A 21,883-nucleotide genomic window follows, 5' to 3' on the forward strand; every position below is an offset into this window, starting at 1 on the left:
TTGATGGTCGTTTAGTCTATTGTCATACGATACAAATTCGATTCCCAGCTCTTATTTATCCAAAACATTGGTGTTCCACTTCACCCACTCATTTCACTTTACACTACTTTCCTCTACCTCTTTATGTACCACACAAGCTTAACTTTTGACCACGTTTCCAATTTTGTTACAACAGTTATCAGAATCCAAAAATTACCTCGAACGAGTACTGAATCTTCGTCGAAACTTTCGTGAAAAATTAAACTAAAAAAAAAAGAAGAAAACGCTATTTAATTAAAATTTGCAAAATAAATCTTCCAGATCTGTGCGTAATAAAACGCAATACATTGATTTCAAATTCCACTTTTTTATTCGTCTCAGATCGAAAATCGTATTTGCAAAGACATTCGGTCGGCTAAATTGTTTATTTAAACGAATCAAGTCAGGCTTGAGACACACCCATTTCACTTTACACTACTTTCCTCTACCTCTTTATGTACCACACAATCTTAACTTTTGATCACGTTTCCAATTTCGTTACAACAGTTATCAGAATCCAAAAATTACCTCGAACGAGTACTGAATCTTCGTCGAAACTTTCGTGGAAAATTAAACTAAAAAAAAAGAAGAAAATGCTATTTACTTAAAATCTGCAAAATAAATCTTCCAGATCTGTGCGTAATAAAACGCAATACACTGATTTCAAATTCCTTAACTTTTGATCACGTTTCCAATTTTGTTACAACAGTTATCAGAATCCAAAAATTACCTCGAACGAGTACTGAATCTTCGTCGAAACTTTCGTGGAAAATTAAACTAAAAAAAAAGAAGAAAACGCTATTTAATTAAAATCTGCAAAATAAATCTTCCAGATCTGTGCGTAATAAAACGCAATACACTGATTTAAAATTCCATTTTTTTATTCGTCTCAGATCGAAAATCGTATTTGCAAAGACATTCCGTCGGTTAAATTGTTTATTTAGACGAATCGAGTCAGGCTGTATAATTTATTTCGTTTATTTCTAAAGGTGGGTTGAAAAGTGGAAGTTGCGAACGAGGGAACAGAGAGGGAGCGTTACATCGTGGAGTGATTGTCATTTATACCGGGCGATGTGGTACACATTGTTAGCCGCGATGACGGGAGCACTATCCCTGTCAGGCATTGTATATTTTTTGGATCGCGATTTAGCTGTGATGTACGGCTGCGGCTTTGCGTGTTATACTAGTCATATACGGCCGTCCATCCGATATCGTGCTATTACGCGCACGCGATGCAACTTATCCGAAAAACACGTCGCTGCTACTGATGTCACCAATGTGGAAAAATCGCGGCAGCCAAACGTCGAATTTTACGTCACACTGTTTCTCCTTAGACATTTCGAATTACGGACAACTCGTAAATATGTATCACTTTCCAGTGTATGAACGGGGAAGAATAAACACAGGTGTAAATATTTCGAGGTCAGTTTTCGAATTTGGCGCCGGTTGGGTTTCGCGTTGTTCAATTTTACTTGAATCAATTTTTCAAATTGAGGTCTGAAATTTTACTCGAACATCCTTTCGACTACAGTTAAGTAAAAATTGTAGGAAAGAGTTAATTCTTTTCTCTGGTGAAACATGAACACCTTCTCATATAACAACAGAGGGCGACGACGACGATGATGATGATGATGACGAAAAGTAACATTTTCTTCGTCTTGTGAACAATATTGTTTTATACATGTTGCAAAATGCGTATGAATCTAAAATTCTCTGCAAGTAAAGATGATTATTTATTTCATTATTGTTTATTTACTGCTTAGTGAATATATACTTTCCAAGTACCGTATACTGTATTATCGATAAACTTACGTTTTTCCAAAAATCAAGATCGATTGATTAATCCTTAATCGAGATTCTCTATCCGTGTGTAAATGCTAACCCGAGAACTTAAAACGCAAACAACCGAACATACTCAACACGCCTAATGTGCATTTGAATAATCAATTGTTTGTTTAATAACCGTACGAATACCTTCCATTCTGCTGTATTATCTCCGATAATCGGAATGCGTAAACAGATTTTGAATTTGGTATAAAATATATTCTACAGAGATTATAAACGATCCCAATGCAACGTCACGCAAATTTATTCATTAAAAGTATCGCAAGTGTAACGCACTATATTAACTCTAATGAATAACGTCGTGAATGGCGTTACCAATTTATTCTTCACGGATTGAACGGAGTATCAATCAACACTTCGCATTGTAAATTCGCAAATTTATCCTCCCCTCGATCTACCCTATCATCGGAACCGAAAAAATACTCGTTAAGTGGCAAATCATTATTTCTCAAAGTAGATATTCACTTTTTTCACGTTTCATTCGAAAATACTTAATTTGACAGAGAATACAATTTTTCCATTACACAATTTTCCTATAAACAGGATACTGATGTTTGCAGGTGTTTGTAATTGTGTACAACTAGTATTTATGTAAATATGTTAGACAATATCGGCTAACTGAAAGAATATAACACCAAATGTACACATTTACTCGACCGTAATACAGATTATGTGTAATAATATTTTAAACATCGAACAACAGCATTGTAAATTCCTACAAATATATTCTCAGTAAGATAAGTTTCTGAAACTAAAGTTTCGAATTATTCAAAGTTAGAAATAATTAACTAAATTACAATTATATAATAATATAATACTTTCTAATTGACAACGTATTGCAAGAGAAGTTACAAAAAACTCCCGGTGTACTTCAATCAAGTCTCAACCTCGTACCGTAAAAATCACAAGATATTCAAATAAAGTTCAATACCAGTAAATAATATTTCCTAAACACTCTTCGAATAGAACGCAATTGATAAGAATGGGGTAAAAAACGTTTCATCCTCCGTTCACAGGTGTTCGTTGTGTATTCATTGCGGGGGGAAAACGATCTCGTTCGATTCTCTTGTATCAAACAGGCGACTCGAAATCTTTGCATTGCGAGAGTATGCACGGTGTAACTGCAACAAGACGATCGCGACTAGATAGTAAGCCTCCTTAAGTCCGTAACCCTGCCGTGATTTGTGTCTTTCCTCAGCCTTGTGTCCCTTAGTGTTCCTGGCAGTGCGCTCTGGCCTCCCCACATGTACCCGGCTCGTCTCTACTGGCAGCCTACCGAGCAATTAACAAGTCCCCCTCGAGGGCTAATCCCGCTAATCCCTTGACTGATGCCTCCCTCCCTTATGCTACCTCTCCTTCCTTCACCTTCTCCATGACCTGCTACATTCGGGACACTGTCTACCAGCATCTCCAACGTTCAAAGGATCATTGGGTGTCCGACGTTCAATACGAGATTTTCAAAGATAGCCACGAGACCGAGTCACGCCACTTAATCCTCGTTAGAATTAGACTTCCGTTACAGGATGCTTTTCCGTAACTGTTCGCAATTTAACGTTCTTGAACACGGTACGTATGGTCGTGCGGTTCGTACTGAACTGTACAGCTTCCAAGAAACGCGAGTAAGACGAAGGGAATCGTTGTACTGGTCGAAATTGTTAACATTCGATTCTCTTACGAGCTACGATTACCTCTTACGATACCTGACTGAACGATTCTTAACCCTTTCCACTCGAGAGTCGATCCTCGATCGCCACTTAATTCGGTGTACTTTCTCCAATTTGGAAAATCATCTCGATTTGGAATTGAAATTGAATAAAATTCAATTATTCCTTTCTTGTAAGGTGTAAATATACGTGTACGAAATGTTGAAACGAAAATGTTTCGTTTTAAATTAATTACACAATTCCAAGGATTTCATCGAGTCAGGTGTGCTAAGCTTGTGCTTAGTTCACTTGGAAGGTTTTTATGCTAGTTTCTGGTAGCAAAGAAGCTTCGAGTGCAAAGGGTTAATCGCGTTTCGTTCTTGAGATTTCGTACACACGTACATTTGTACCATGTGTCGCTGGGCGCCTAACACGATCGAATGCTAAAATTCACTCTCCTCTGGCAATCAACACCCAAACTTAAACATCCATTCGATTCCCCTCTGCGTTGCAGTAAACACACGTCCGACATCTCCACAATCGTGTATTGTTAACCTCTTCGTATGTGCACAATGTATAGAAATACGTATTTCAAGTATCGACTCAGTACCTACTTTTGTCACGCCATAGACAGTCCTTTCACCTCGATTAAACAAAAGTGACTCGTTCTACTGTATTCAAGTTGGAGTAACCTCTCAATAAATAGACGAGTTTATTTCCTATACGACGTATCGAATCGTTACTGTCATTGTTTACGTTCTTCACTTCGAAGAGCAGGCTGCTCTGGATTTGAAAAACCAATTGACCGAACTTCAAAGCGGTATGGTATAAGTGGGACAACTACTAATGGAAATTGAAAACATTTATATTTCTCATTGTAGCTTCACGAGAGTATTATCAATGGAGCGGTGAGATTTCATCTCTCGATGAAAATTAGATCGGATTCGTACTATTTTTAATTACGTATTGTTGAAACTATTTGTAAAATGATTCGTATAAAGTGTAAATGAAAATATCTTGAACACCACGTGTACTCGTGTGCAAAATTAAAGAATCGGTAACTTTCGGTGACAAAATTGCCATATTCGACAGTTGTAACTACGTTAAAATTGATCACAGAATATTGTCATCAAGCAATAACATGGAAAGTTTTTCAATTGTTACGTTAGAATGTTTTTTTAATTGTACACTCGTGTTAAAACTAACTTATCTTTTTCACGTAAATTATAACTAATAAAAACGAATTGTGAATTCCAGTGGCATAACTTTTCGAATACGATATTGAAAACTGAAAAATGATTATTTTTAAATTACTATTTAATAAAAAAAAAAAAGAAAAAGTGCCTTTATTAACGAAGAATTCAATACGACTATGTATTGTGAAACATACAAAGGGGGTATCAAACGATGGGATAAAACAATACATAAAAATTCCTCGTGTTCTAAAAAATGGAAAAGTTCTTTACCGTTTTGCAATCTGAGGCTTCCTTTTCGGATATAAGCAATTAAAATTAAGGGATCCGATTTCCCGTACGCGCTGTTAAATCCTATTCGACTGAGCCCGCGGCGGTAGACACACACACACTCGCAAAACTCATGTTATGATACTGAATGCGGCGAAACCGTACTCACACCATACACACGATATAAAAAGTGTTTATGTTTCAAACCCTTTTTATATCGAATATCATTTATAGTAATTCAATTTCACTTTAGGTCAAAAAGTGACGATCTTTTTGTTCGGTAAATTGAATTTAAAAGTAAATAATTAAAAAACGAAATAAATTTTATACCACGAAAGTAAGCGAGACTAATTAATATACGTACACTTCGTCTCATAATTACACATGTTGTAACTTTATCGTTGTACAGTTTCGAAAATTTTTTTCGAAAATCGTTGAAAATGAAATTCTGATATTTCGATATGAAACGAGTAACTTTTGTCTAAAATATTTATCGGTCTGTACTAGGAGTATAAAAGGCTTCTTCCGGTCAGCGAGATTTCATAGAATATTTCATTCACTCTTACACCGTTTGTTAGCAAAAATAAACGAAATTGTGGTCGATAGTTAATACTGCTTTTAAATCTCTCCCGTTAATTTCAATGTATAGGTGCATTGTTTTTATCAATTTTTCATTAACCGAGATCAAACGTTTCGTTTAATTTTATGATTTTAAACATATTTTCTATGCAATTACGTAAAAGGATAAACGTTATTGAATACTTATTCGTAGCCTGTGATCAAATCTAAACATAAGAATCTATTTGTAATTACAACAGCACAAGAATAGGTACATTCATTTATACTTACTCCAAGTAATTGAACTTATAATGTAAATCGTAATAGAATAAAAATGCAGAATTGTTACGAATAATAATACTAGAAACTTCAATGAGAAAAATTAATTTCGGACGATCGTTTGTGTTCTAAAAATGTATTTGATTTAAGAGAGAAACGAAGTTGCAGTTAAATAAAAACACAGTTGCTGACATTTATAAAACAGAAAATTAATAATCTACAAGCAAAATTCCCCTCGTTTATAAAAGGGGCTGATTGTGGCTTTGCTGCGATCATCGTGGACACTCATCATCCTCGATTAATCTCCACAGTAGTACCATTTGCAACGTACCCTTGGGGGTGAGGATTACAATAACGACCTTAGAAAAATCAGTTATCGGTTCGGTTTGGGGTCCATAAGATTTAACGGTATTCAGGCGACGAATGTTAATGGCGAAATTAACGTTTCTTCCTCTTTTTTTATGCTATAGATTATTTCTCTTCCAATATCACACCTTTGCTTTCAGTGCTTTCGTAGAAAACATAAACACAATTCTCTGGTACATAAAACTGCAACAAAAGTAAACAACCAAAGAAAGACACAGGAATGTCTTCTAACGTTTCTTCCTCTTTTTGTATGCTATAGATTATTTCTCTTCCAAAATCACACCTTTGCTTTCAGTGCTTTCGTAGAAAACATAAACACAATTCTCTGGTACATAAAACTGCAACAAAAGTAAACAACCAAGTAATGTCTTTCCTTCTCCTAATTAGTCAAACGTGAGAGTTCCTTAATCACAATGACACGGCTTCTGAAAAAAGGGCTCCATATGTGTACCGAGGTAAATCATCCTAAAAGCAATCAGCTGGAGGCAGTAACGATGATTTACACCAAACTGCTAGGTGTTTACGGGCGTTTGTGTCGCATAAGAACCGCTGCGTTGGGGTGAATCGATTTCGTAGAGGTTTCGGCTAAAGTTGTAAGGCGTTTCAAATTCTCAGTAAAATTTATATCTCGTGTTGTCCAGTTTGACGAATATAAATGCCAACGAGTGCAGATTTACGATCGATGTTCTCAGCCTCATCGGCCAGTCCCTCTTTACGGTAACATTTCGACACCAACATGTCTATCAGCCGCGAATATAAGTTCTATCTTAACGCGTTCCTCGGGTCTTTTTCGACCCGCCGAGATCTCACAATACATTGTTTTCCCACGATTAAAATTACTACAATAGATTCGATTGGATGTACCCGTAGTTACATATATTATTAATCCTATCAGTGCATTGTAAAGTTAATAACACGAGTTCCATACATTCGGAAGACTTTTTACCTAAAGACCAGAAGTCTAATATAAGTCTCATATAAGGTATAGTCAAACAGAAAAACGCTTTTAAATTAATTGTACGGAACAGGTCCAAAATCATTTTTTAAAAATTGGAAAAGTTGAACTGTGCATTATAATGCAGAGTTTCGTACCTAAACTGGAACCTAAGAATAATAATATTGGCGGAATCATTGGTTCTAAGTATCATTCCATGTATTCATGATATGTCGACAATCTGACTTTCTAACCTGTCAGTAAAAAATCTTTGTACGCTGTTATCGTGTATCGATACTTAATGAGAATAAACTAAGTAAGAGAAAAAACTCCATAAATGTCTCGATATTTTCATTTTTGTCCTCTGCCATTTTTATGAAATTTCTAGCACCGGGTTGAATTTCTTTTATCTCGTTTGAATAATTTCGATTATGCTAAAATTAACGCAATGAAGTAAAATTAAATTAAAATAAAATTAACGCGTAAGGGTTACACGTGCGGAATAAAATGCGTTACCAGATGCACAATGCTGAAGAGTATCATCGTGTAAGAGGACTGCTTTTCTAAGGACGCGTGTGTGTTCGTATTAGTTGAGTATTGGTGAGAGAAGACGGTATACGGGTCAATAAATGACACTTTTTGCAGACCCACATACATAGCTGTGAGTGTGTTAAGAAGAAGCAGGGGTTAATAGTTCTGACCAATAGGACCCGCATTCTTTCTAGAAATAAACATTTCAGCTCCACGTATTTGGCTTTACTGTATTACACAATGGTGTGCGAATTTTATTAAACTCGACACGAAGCTTTCTGCAAACATTTCTTGACAAATTTCTTATTTAAATAGAAAAATACATTCTATTAGCATTCTTAATAACGTGTGTCAATATTTTAACAATATTGCCATGTTATATCACGGGAAATTTATTTACGAATATTTATTGATAATTTTACTGATCATTTGCATGATAACTCGAAGAGATTCAGACCGAAGATAAATATACGTGTTGTATTTTCTTGCAAGCCAAATATTAGATTATAAGTCTGATAATAAAATATTAGAATGTGTCAACGTATTTTTCCTTTATCCTATGAATTGTTAAATGAGATCGATATTCCTCTAAATATGTCAGCGATTTCACGATTGCGTTCAAGCTTACGCGAACTGTGGTAATCGTCCTAAGATTTTTGAGTATGATTGCACGTGTGAGTGTAGAGTAGGTAACGCGATTAGAAACATTTATTCGAACCTCAGCTGTCCGACGCTGAGCTGCGGTTAATAACAAGTTTCCTAGAGTGGCTTTTACCGAATGCCCGTCGTTCTTCTCAAACATTTCGAGTCTTTGAGTGTTCGCGATACAGTGGTGTGCGTAGCCTTACAAGTAATTTATGATACCAATTGAATATCCACGCGTAAAAAAGTTCCCGCAGTCGCGAACAGGAGGATTTCATCGTGGCATTTCCTGCCTACCGAATAGCACTGTAACCATAAAACCCCTGCCGGACTTCAATGACGATAGCGAACAGAGTCTAATAAAAATGATAAAAGGAGAAACCTGGAGAACATTCAATATGGTCGTGGTAGAGAGAGAGACGTCCTGAGTTGCATATAACCAGAGAGCCGCATTTTGATCGGAGTTGGCATACAATGCACGAAGGGACCCCCTCTATCTTAAAGTCTTTCGAAATTTTATAACCGTACACATAAACACTCCTACCAACCGCTCGGTTGGTTTCAAGGCACTGAAAAATCTTGGCCTGGACAACGGTCGAGAGTAGGTGAAAAAGTTGTCATTGCCGATGTGATTCAATCCTCTTAGCTCTCGGGTAATTGTATGCGAATTTTACGGAGATTTTATTATCAGAATTTCCATTTTTTATACTTTCGTACCGACGTTATTCGAGTGTGTTGTAATTCAACGTCCTTTGTCGTTTGTGAATCGGTAATGAGCCACTTGAATGACACGAATAGTTGAAAACAAGATGCAGGTAGGAATGTACATGTAATATGTACGGGAGAAATTCTAGTCTACGATAAATGTGAAAAGTTTACTTACGCTACTGCGAGGGGTCTTCCTTAGAACCAGGCAAGCGTTAACGAGATGCTCGTCAGTTGTGATTACAATGTTACATTAGTCGATATGGTAAATTCTTATCTTAATGAAACAATATTAATACAAAGATGAACTTTTTTTTTTATTATTGGACTTTTGTTAAATTTTGACAACTGCTTCTAGACTTAGTTCCTCTTTCGCTCCCTGTCCTTTTCTATGGCCGTTGCTGTTAACGAAATGCCGACAGAGGTGTAAAGTTACAAGGAATGTCCTTTGTAAATGTAAATTTTAGTCTCAAGGATTTCACATTTATCGAGAATAAATACTGTGCAATGAATTCATAAGCGTTTCGTTGTATAATTTGTATCGCTTCGTGATCGTCGATTGGTACTTGTTCTGCATTCCTTTACGTATCTCTCAGGAATTTTCAAATTTACAGTTTACGGTATCGATATTTTCTATACGTTCACCTAATGTCTCTCGATCACGGGGATCTAAGAACGATGAAAACGGTGTTACTTGTCCGAGTGTTTCAACAATACACACGAGAATATTGATCCCATCGTTGAGAAAACCTGTTCTCATTTAAGTTCCTCGAGATAGACGAGGATGAGAATTTCATTTACAAAAGTGAGATCCATTTGCCATCAGGTTGCTGATGACAGCGGTAACAGTCTAATAAAGCGAACACAACAGGTAACTAGAAACGTTTGGTCTACCGAGTTACCGTTCGTTCCTATACACCCAAGAGAACTATGACAGAAGCGATGTAAGAGTACACTTCTTGTTGCAGATCCTTTCTATTTTATGACCTTGCCTACACGGAGGTGTTTAAATGATTGGATGACGCTTTCGGCGTTATACTCGAGGACAAGTATGTATGTATATATTTTAAGAAAATATGTGCGAACTGATCATTTCGTTCGATGCCTTGCGTCCATCCTTAGATTGGAAACAAACACTTCTGTACACGCTGTTGCATCTAATTCTAGAAAATTCACTTTTCAACCTGTTCAGTAATAGTAAGAACAGTACGGTATACGAGACAAGAATATTCAACGGAGAAATATTAATGAAATAAAATATGTGTAGATTTCTAAAAGATAAAACTCACTCGGATGATAGTATTATTCTTCAGTCGTAGGCATAGTATTTAATTGATAAAGAAATGATCGTAAACGATATAACCCTACATTATTCGGATAATATCTCTCCTGCTACCTGATATCGTATCAAATTTCTTAACACCAGTTAAGAGAGATTAACACTGATTTAATAGAAACTTATATTTATTTTCTATGTCCTTATAGAGGATAAAAAATAGAAATTGAATACTTTGTAAGAGGCGTTCGATTCCGATCACCTAATCTCGGGATATTTTAAGTTTATTAACATATTTTGAAGATACAACGGGTGCTGAAAATGATGGTCATTGGCATCGATGCAGAACTGAAGCCACCAAATCAATGACCTGTACAGGTTTTCTACCTCCTGCAGCGTAACTGATGCACATGCTGTAGCAATTCTTTGTTTCGTATCTTCTGGTGTTGTAGCCTTTTTATGGTAAACAATATTTTATAGTTCACCAGATAGATAAAAATCTAATGGAGTGAACTGAGAAACAGGGAAGTATAAACTAGACAGTCCGTTTCTCAGTATTTATCATTACGTTTGCCTTCGGTTTATCTTAATTCTAAACATTTATTTTTTGTACGTCCATAAAGAAAGGAGATATTTAAGTACTTCCATTCTATAGCCCCTTCCCCCTGTGTAATAGAATTTTACGCGTCCGATTAACATTTAATCTAGAATTAATTTTTGTATACGAAAACGTATGCAATATGCAACATGTACAGGGTGCACCTTATGAAGATTTTAATAATAATTTTAATCAATAAGGCCCACATTCTTTTACAAGACACTACTTATGTTCAATAGCCTCATCGAATACGTACAACATATTTCACGTAAAATAGTTTAGTCGAAAATCGATGTCACGGACTACATGTGTCAATTTTAATATTTTGTAACACCGATTTCAATTAAATGCTCATTTATAAAAACTTGCTCCTTTTATTCTCATACTCTCAAAAGAAAATAGAAGTGTCGTACCATTGAATGCTTATTTTGCAACTAATGAAGAAATACATCTTTGGAAATGTTTACTCGGGATTGAAATAGAATTATTCGAAATATTCAAAAGTTTTAATACATAATGCATTCAATTGATGTTTCATTGAGTACCAAGTGACGAAAAAGTTCATCGTTAAAATACTGTAGATCGTTACAAAATCGATCGACTATCAACTTGATCTCTCGTTAATTCGAATAAGTAATAAGAATTTACATCGTATTACATGTTTGAAGTTTTCATTGTCAGAATTCTTACAAACAATACGTTTAAGACTCCCAAGTGTAAGTCGTGGCACCTTGTTACGATTCTGCTTTCCTTAAACTTTTCACCACTCTCTATCATCTTTGGAGAAATTAGTTTTCATATTACGGGGTTTGAGGACACACTGGTACCGAAATGCATCTTATTGTGCAAATACAATGTATTACAGTGAGAAAGGAAGACCACTCCCAGGTTAAGAAGAATGTGGTACGTAGTGTAAGTAGAATGTGGTACGTAGTGTAAGTAGAATGTGGATCGTTACGTACAAGTGACGTTAGTTGCAGACCTTAGGAAGTGTAATTGAAACATTTGACTCAATACGACTCGCAATTCCTTTCAGAATTGATCTTACTGTTTCCCTAGAATACATTTGATTTTAATTAAAATTAAATATATATACACTTCTACATATACTACATACACATACAGTCCTACATATACTACATATACTTCTTAATAAAAAGAAGACTATACCGAATATTTAAATAGATACATGCAGAATATGTATAATCAGATAAATCTAATCATAATCACACAACTCAAGGACTGAATATAGTCTAAAATATAAATTATACACGCGTCCCATTCCACACCTACTTTGTTTAGTAATGAAATCGTAATCCTCCGATATACATACTATAGTGTACATTACTGCGATATTTTCGAAAAGAGACAAAAGTATAGACAAAGAAACGTTTCCAAAGGCGCGCAACCCATTTAGAACCGAAAACACGTTCCCACTTGTGTAACACCCAGCCTGAAACACCATTAACACCATACGGACCAGGTACCGCCACTACGGGATTGGACCTCATTAGTAACTCGTCGGCAAAACCTTTCTAACTTGTAAAATATGATAAAATGTATTCATAAACAAACTTGTATTAGCATACTGTAATTACAATGCTGATTAAAGATTAAGCTACAAAAGTTTCGCCGTCAATCGGCTAATGCGGACCAATCTCACGCGAGACCGGTCCGTAAAGTATTAAGGACTCTATCACAGGAGCGTCGACCTTGCTACCGACATGACGACCAAGTTCTCGATGCCTCTGTTCGAAAGTGAGCGAGAAACAGTGGGTTTCAACGATACACGATCAACTTTCAACATTAACCCGAAAATGGTCGATTCTACCAAGATGTTTCGTGATCAAAACGTACTATTTAGCGTGGACTCGGAATAATTGCTAACCTAGCCGAAAGCATTCAAAAGAATTTGTATTTTTGGGACCAAGTTTACCTTCCATTTCTGTACACTAGTTACGTACACATATGTAGTGGTCGATTCTAACCAGATGTTTCGTGATCGAAACGTACTATTTAGCCGAAATCATTCAAAAGAATTTGTCTTTTTGGGAACTGTTTACCTTTCATTTCTGTACATTAGTTATCTAGACACATTTGTCATGCGTGAAATTCAACGATACACGATCAACTTTCAACATTAATCCGAAAATGGTCGATTCTAACAGAAGATGCCTCGTGATCAAAACGTACTATTTAGCATGGACTCGGAATAATTGCAAATCTAGCCGAAATTATTCAAAAGAATTTGTATTTTTGGGAACTGTTTACCTTTCATTTCTGTACATTAGTTACCTACACACATTCGTCACGCGGTAATTATTGCTAAGATATTAAACATATTTAAACCGTATACATAGAATGAAAAGAAATATCTTGCATAAGCGAATTCTACATACTTTGGCTCGGTGGAGTTCCGTTGAAAAGAGTTTCCAAAAATAATACAAGTTTAAACGGCCATGTTTTCACAAGAAAGAAAGAATAAGTAAGTAATGAAGAAGTAGAGTAATATAGAAAGTAATTAAAAAAAATTTAACTGCCATGTGTGCTATCGATGGTTTTATAGCGAGAATTCACTTCATGGAAACAACATATTTACAGGACAACGATTTTGCGGTGAAAATATATCTTCTTATATTTATTTCCAATTATCTGTTCATAAAAATTCGTTTACATAAGTTGTGTTTTGTAATGTACTGTGTTATTCTTGCATTATGTTGAGATTCTTTAACCAGCTTTACGTGTATTTTTCATTTTGGTAGAAAAGGGTAAAAGGGAAGTTGCACCCTTTTAGTATAATATATACAAAAACGTACTACACACGTATAAAATAATGTAAATCAAGTTTAGTAAAAGTCAAATTAAACTGTTTTAATCGAGTAATCGCATGTCAGCATAGTTGATCTTGAGTTGTTCTTCAAGGGAAAATGGCGAGGATTGGTAGAGAAAGGGTATTTGTTAACACAAGGTGTTAGTAGAGTATATTTTATTTAGTCTCTCCCTTGATACCAAACAGACGAGACACGATTCAAAAGTTTTTAAGGCAGAGATCAGTTTAATGGTTTTTGCATCGTCGCTTAAAAAGCATCAACCCCTATCGATGCATTTCATTTCCAAGAATAACGGGCTAAGAGTACAATAGAAGGAAGATCTAAACCTGGCTGTCGACCAACCGGTTAGAAATTAGTTAACGTTCAGCAATCATTCAGAACCGTAGAAGGAATCAGGCTTCTAACATCAGTTACTTGAATCAGGTGTCAATGAACGGTATATAGAAGACATTGCAGGTAATCAGGTTTCCAGCCATCAATCTTAGAAGCAATCAGGCTCCCAAGTAGTCAATTAGTTTGGGAACTCTCAGGCTACCGGTTGTCAGTCAGTTCAAGTTATGCTTCATTCAGGCTTTAGTGTCTTAAACACCATCGAAGTCAATTAATAAGCTAACCAATTAGTTACCAAGGATATAATTATTATCGAATAAACACTTTTATCGCTTATTGTTACTATTAAACATAAATACTTTATCGTCGTTAACGAGTATTCAGATGATCCTACGTAGAGATTAAAAGAGTACCTGACTCTTTTAATCCCAACCGACAATGTTCTTTTTAAAGAGCATTCAAAGTTACGATTATAAAATCGTTGTAACCGACATCGAAACGATTTATCGTCCACATAAAAAGTCGACTTGATTAGAGAGGAAACTTTATGAATCTCACTTTCCTCGTTCCTATCTTATTATTACTATCCTAAACACCTCGAACGTAGTATTAAAATCGCCCTCCCTCCTCTAATTACAAGATGTGAACTTTACAAATAATTGATATCTTGGAAATTTTTATTCTAAAATTAGATTCCGTTTTATATTCACGAATTAACAGTTAAAAAAATTACTTTCATCAGGTTTCGATACTACCTGCTGTACAATTATGTATTTAATTCTACTATCAATCATCATTCAACAAAATTGGGGACGAATTTCCTTTATCGAGATGAATGGTGAGAGGTATTAATCTATAATACATCCCTTTTTTCAAGTGCAGCACGTATTTGCTCATTCGTGCGAGATTATGTATAATGTAACTTTAAAATGTTTGCAAATAAATACCTATAATCACACCGACAGTATAATACGATCCGTGTCGATCTTTCGACCATCCATGGTTCTGTGTTCCTACTCCTACCTCTAACTCTTATCTCTCTCATTCCCCTATCCCATCAACCTTCACCCCTCTTCGCAGCTATACGCCGATAACCCTTGATAATAACCGACTACTATTCAACGTGTACACAACGGTCCCTGAATCTGAACGTATACACCCTTTTCACTTTTTTAAAATATCTCTTTGTAACAACGCGTTGCAAACGGGCAAAATGAGCGAGAAATAAAACAAATCGATTTACACAAAATTACAAGAACGTGTCCATTGAGAAATAAGATTGCTTAAAAAATTCGAAATACAATTTAAAGTGTAAAAATTGATGGCTGGGCAAGACACGACCAGATCCCCAGTTTATTTTCCTCTGTCGCGTGAATTCCACATAAACATTTGTTATTTTATTTTCTTCACTGACTCGTTTCGTTGAAACAAATTTAGGTTTCTGTCCGAGAAACGAAAGATCGTTTCCGGAAACAAATTCATCACCGTTCCTCGTTAAAACGTTCCATGCGAACACGTAACTATACACTTTATCGAGGTTCTACTGTCTTTGTGTCAGAGACGAACAAAAGTTGATCTCACTGTTCTTATTCAGTTTTTCTATCCATGACCAAACAATTGCCTTCGTTCGAATAAAACTTACTCGATACACAGTGCAGTAAATCTCTTCCTAATCGTTTAAGAAGATAAACAATTTTCTACACTCGAGGATGTCCGCGATATTCGTTCGAACCGTAACGTAAAAAATTGAGATATTCGATAACTTATCGGTGTCCTTGTTATTTTATATTAGGTTGTTCGAAAAGTCACTTCGTTCTTATTAGTGAAAATGAAACACGATTTTTTCAGAGTGTATTAATTATACATTTTAATTATTCATTAAATTATACATTCTTCATATTGACAAACGAAGTGACTTTCCAAACGACCCAATATTATTGCCAACGAGAGTGATGCTGTTTAAAAGTTTACTCTAGAGTTCACGGTTCGGAGAATAAATTCGTGCAGAAATGTTAGAACGTCCCCAGGGAGCACCGTTTAATTCATCGAGCACCGAAGAATCGAACAGTTGTTTCAAATTAGAATCAATTGTGCAACGAAAGTCTGGTTTTCGATTCGATTGGGGGCCAGGAACGAGCGAAGAAGAGGCCGGTAGACGGTGAAAAGGATCTACGGGACTCGTTGGGGAAGAAAAAGGTGGGAGTTGGTCGATTTAGAAGATCCCGAGTCCAGCGGCGTACCACGAAGAGATGCTCAGAAACAAATCGAGCGTGTTCGCGAGGTGGAGAGAATGTTTACGATATCCAGAGGCCACTTTTTCTCCGTCGTTCAGTTTCCATGGGCCGCGAACAGACAAGAGAGAGAGAGAAAACTACGGCCCGCGTACCGGTACGGATAAAAAGGTGAAACAAAAAGCCGATTATGTAACCCGGGGGATGAAATACGAGGTTGGACGGGGGCGGGGTGTCGGTCCAGACACAATAGGGTAATTTTCACGCGAGATTTGGGAGGCGATTTCGCGAGAGAAGGAGCGTCGACGGCATCTTCCACGAGCCGCTTTTCGCGTCCTTTTTCGCGACCCCTCTTCCTTCGGATAAGCCGTCTCTGTTGGTTGCCCGTCGACGCTTTTTTCCCTCGGTTGGTTCTTCGCAACCCTCCAGCTCCAGGAGCGTGAGATACGGGCGTCGAGGCTATTTCAATGTACCGACGCGTTTGTTACTTCCTACCACTTTGTTATTCAGAAGCGGCAAAACGAGACTCGAGGACAAATAGCTTCCTTCTGCTTGCCCGCTTTCGAACCCTCACCTTCACGCTGCCAAAATGTTTTTGCGAATAACGTATGTTTCGACGCTTGCTTCCTCCGTGTTGCTCTTTTGTCGTTCGTTTCTATTTGGTTATTGCCCGAAAATTTTCAACGACCGTTTCTTGATATTCCATAACAATTGTTTAAGATACAGTCGTGTTGCGTCGAATGATTGAGACATTTTCGTTTATAACGATTCAAACATTTTCGTACCGCGCGGGACAGCAACAACAACGATCTCAAGTAATTGGTTAATTATCGATATTGGGAAAACTGTTTTAAATGCGAAATGTATCGTAAAAGGATATCGAGGTGATCTTGAATTTTTTATACAGCATCTTTGTTTAGCACTGTATTGGTTAGTAATACCTTTATCGCAATATTATGATAAATTTCTACTAGGTTGCTCGGAAAGTTATTTCGTTTTCCAAAATGGAGAATGTATAATTTAATAAAATGTTTATACACTATAAAAAAATCGTGTTTCATTTTCATAAAAAAAAAAAAACGAAATGACTTTCCAAACGACTCAATAGTTTGCATTCATAGTTCGACCACCACGCACATTTAATACGAGACTTGATGACTGTTATTCTATCTCACTGATGTTTACCATTCACTTTCTTCTTTGGACGGTGCTCGTGACATGTCACACTCAGGGCCAGTTAACAATCCCTACCTATCCCACTTTCGAGTGAACGAAGAATCCAGATTTTATCACTTGAAAATAGAGAAAACACTGTAATGAAGAATAGTACGAACGAGACTATATTTGCATTCATTTTGGTAAGAAGTACCTTGCTGGTCAATTGGTGATACGAAGATGTCTACCGAATTGTACGCAAAATTGTAATTCTTAACAACAGATGTAATTCAGTCACGTATATACGTCTTATTTCCGAATAAATAAGGATAGCGACAGATCGAACCGTGTTGTTGCACATATAATATGAACATTGCGGTTAAGTGGAGTAAAAGGAACAATGCACGAAGAAATGTAGAAAAATATTGTAGAATTTAACTTTCGAACTGTTAAAATTCAAAACGTTACGTTCTTTTTCGCGCGTGCAACAAACACGATCTTTTCCTCTACAAAGCATTTCCATTTGGAAATGTTAGATTTCGAACTGTTAAAATTCAAAACTTTCCGTTCTTTTTCGCGCGTGCAACAAACACGATCTTTTCCCGCTACAAAGCATTTCCATTTGCGAATATCATTATATGACATTAAATTCGATGACGTAGTGAGCAATATGTCGTCCGAGTTATGTTCGACGGCCTCCTGAAAGGCTTTATGACTACATGAAATTTTATAAAGTTTATATATATATGTATACATATTTAACACAGAATCGTTTCGTGTCAATAACCTTTAAGATATACGGCGTTATAAAACCGGATTTCTTTGCGAATACAATTTCGCGTGTAGCTATTCAGTCGAAAGGTAATGTTCCTTTCCTTCTCTTTGCTGTTCTCACCCCAAAGGCATATCCACCTACTTACGGTACGTATGGCCAGTATAAGCATAAAGCTGCCGACGAAAACAGAGTGACATTCTACTACTTTGACGACTAATAGTCCGGAATACACGAGATCACTTACCTGCAACAGAGGAGAGAAATATATTATTAGAACGAGGAACGTAACCGTTTGATAATTTTAAATTCTACCGGTTTACAATATGTGGTAGCAATGCTTGCACGTACCGAATGTCTGTGAAACCTTCTCTCGGGCAGTTGTGAAATTTCAAGACACGATGAACGTTAAACGAACGTGTATAAAAATAGTACTTAATAAGATTCAATGTAATGGCAATTACAGATTGTAATTTACGGACAATTTTCCAGACGATTTCAAACACAACGAGAATCGAACACGAACCGCGGTTAAACGCACAATACTCGTATCTTTGCATGTATTTTGTTCAATGCGTTGTACAGTCGGTTGTTTACTCGTGAAAAATGTCTCCAGTTTCCAAATCGTTGTCAAAACCATCTACAAGTGGTACGAACGGACTTTGAAGGAAAGATGGAAAATTCCGTGCACACAAAAGAAAATAAACATTGAATGGAATTGTGCTCGTCGAAGGCAGTCACGTGTTAGTGGAAAAGGAAAGGACGGATGGGGCGAGACGGTCGAGAGAAGAGGAGAGGAGAGTGGAGATTTAGGCGTGTAATTGGCTCAGCTGGTGTTGACACGATCCTATCATCAATACCTCATCAGCCGTCCTCGGGAAACCTGTATCTTCCCTCTCGCCTCCGACCCATCATCACCCCCTCCACATTTCGTCGCCAACATCCCTCAGATCTCGTGCCAAGGGTGCAAGGAATAGTCAGAAAGTAGTTTACTCGAAAAGAATCAAAGAACCAGGTCTATTGAGCTCGTTTCTGAAATTCTTCGATCACGAAAGCTTTCTAATTGAACAGTTCTATACTTGACTTTACAATTACTAGATTCGATGGATCAGTAGCAGTTTTTATTTTAGAACTTTCTTCATACGATGGATCAGTGTGTCAGAATTATATCAGCTAGTAGAGAAACCCAGATTATAGGCAGGTTTCCACCTGCTCAATAGACCAGGTCTATTGAGCTCGTTTCTGAAATTCTTCGATCACGAAAGCTTTGTAATTGAACAGTTCTATACTTGACTTTACAATCACTTGTACCATATTCGATGGACCAGTAGCAGATTTTATTTTAGCACTTTCTTCATACGATGGATCAGTGTGTCAGAATTATATCAGCTTGTAGAGAAATACAGATTATAGACAGGTTTCTATCAAAAGGTTGACAATGTAAATAACCGACAGCAAAACTGGTATTTCTGGTGCTTTGGATGACGTCTCGAATCTTGGAAATTTGTAAGGTCTATGGAAACTATAAACGAAATATCAACTGGACAATATAACTTGGAAAAACAAACACAAAAGTCAAAGAAAGTATAGCTCTGCAATTGATCGTTTTCAACATACTCGGCTGTACGTTTCCAGTGACTTGTCAAGTTTGTACACATTTTATACGTTTAAATTTGTATCATCAATTGCTAAAGACAAGATAGAATCTTCCACGCGTAAATAGTAATCGTTTAAGAAACTAATTACCAGGTGGTGATATTTATATAAGATATAAAAAAAAAAACACAACGCTTAAATGCATAATTTTGAATTGTAGTTTCACCGTTTGATGAGAATTTTCACGGAAAAAGAGAAAGTGTTTTCGTTAAAATCGAAATTTTCCAAACGAAGAATGCTTCTTGGAGGAAATAATTTTATCCCGGTATGTGAAATATTTTTTTCATATTTCCGTAATACAGTGGATAGATAATATTGCAGAATTATTTAGGCAGTTACGATCAAGTGGAAAGGTAGGCGTTAAACAGCAACGAGAGAAGCAGATTGGCCATGTCAGATACGTATCCGGTTCTGAGTGTATCGAGGCACGTCATGCAACCAACAGATTAGCCTTCAGGCTAGCCTTTACACTTGCAGATGCAAATTAGAGGCAATGTATATAATTCGGGATTTATGTACAGGTTCCGTAGAATCCGTTGAATGACTGATAATTTCATGCGGAATATTCTGCACCGAATTTCCGCTATTCGAATTATATTTTAGTTGCGTACTTTATGCACGTATTTATCACATAGGCGTGCATTATATTAGAATACCTGCGGAAACGATGCGATACATTTATAGACGGAAAGAATTTTGAACGATAATCTCTTCGTGATTTCTTTCACCGATAGACACACGATTTGTCAACGAAGTTACGTGTCACCTTATTCTTAGCGCTGAAAAATTTTAGACACACGCCGACATACATCAAATACAAGCGACGCGTACCGAGTGTACGTTTTTGTAATAATTCCAAACATTGGATACAATGGCGGCGTATACAACTTTAATATGCAATTGGATATAAATTGCAATGTAAATCAAATATTACCATTGTCTTTGCACGGCATAGCAGTAAAAGCTGAATATTGTTATGCGATTCAATTCCTCTCATTGTCAGACACGTGCTGTGTGTCCGCGGTGCATCCGCGCATTCATTTTGTATCGACCTTCTAGGCCTGTAACCGAGGTGCGAAACCAATGACTTGAAAGTAATATTATACGTACCAGACAGAATTTATTTACCATGCAAATACTTCCGGGTTCGCATTTCACAGTTGCCTGAGATTTGATTACTTTAGTACGGTAATTTCACGGTGTTAATACCGTTTGCTAAAACTCATTCGTACAGGCGTTGCCTATTATGTCGTTTATAGATCCAAGCAGTGGATTATGCAATAATTAACTCCGAGCCCGTAATATAAATGTAATTAACCTCGATACCTTGAGAATGAGAACAGAATGCCGTAACGAAGTAAAATCTTAAACACCGAGTATCTGTAATAATGTTACAACTTATAACAATTATGGAGGAGAGCGATGTTTGCTGTCTCAATTTCACTTAATTTTTCTTCAAGGTAATATTATTTCAAATATGGCACTTTTAATTACCACACTCGAACTAGTGGTTCTTTATCTAGAGATTCTCTCGTCAATTTTAATTTTAATTTAATACAGTTCAAAGGCCAAGTTTATTTACTAATAACAAACGACGACACATATGAGAACTCGCCTTGCGTATATAATAGGTTGCTCGATAAGTTTTGTCGTTCGATAAAAAATGGTCCAAGTATAGGTTCGTCGTTTTATTTTTCTAAAGATGGTACTACTGTTTGATGAACATGTGTGAAGTTTCACGTAGATCTGTCGACTCGTTGTTATATTTACAGTTGTACAGAGTTGAAGTGTCATAGTATTTTTTTACAATGGAAGAAACGACAAAACTTATTGAACAACCTAGTAAATAACTTGACGCTTAAAGTGGGGTGTATGCCACAAACCAAAAGACACATTTTATTAATTATACAGAAATGTGTCTTTCGTTCGGAGATTACTGTATTACAAATATTATTGCGTGGCTCTCTGTTTCCTTTCGACAATGTCGTACAGCTTTCTTTATTCGAAGAAAGTCGTCGACGATGGATCGATCGATCGTACACAAAATGCG

At 36.4% G+C, this 21,883-nt stretch overlaps 1 protein-coding gene across 10 annotated transcripts in view; it reads right to left on the bottom strand.

Moving 5' to 3' along the window:
* Positions 1–21,883, bottom strand: part of LOC143144634 (E3 ubiquitin-protein ligase RNF220) — a 255,843-nt gene that overhangs the window by 88,251 nt on the left and 145,709 nt on the right. The gene's annotated exons all lie outside the window — the stretch shown is intronic.

This window comes from Ptiloglossa arizonensis, chromosome 3 (genome assembly GCF_051014685.1).
Source record: "Ptiloglossa arizonensis isolate GNS036 chromosome 3, iyPtiAriz1_principal, whole genome shotgun sequence".
Taxonomy (NCBI): domain Eukaryota; kingdom Metazoa; phylum Arthropoda; class Insecta; order Hymenoptera; family Colletidae; genus Ptiloglossa; species Ptiloglossa arizonensis.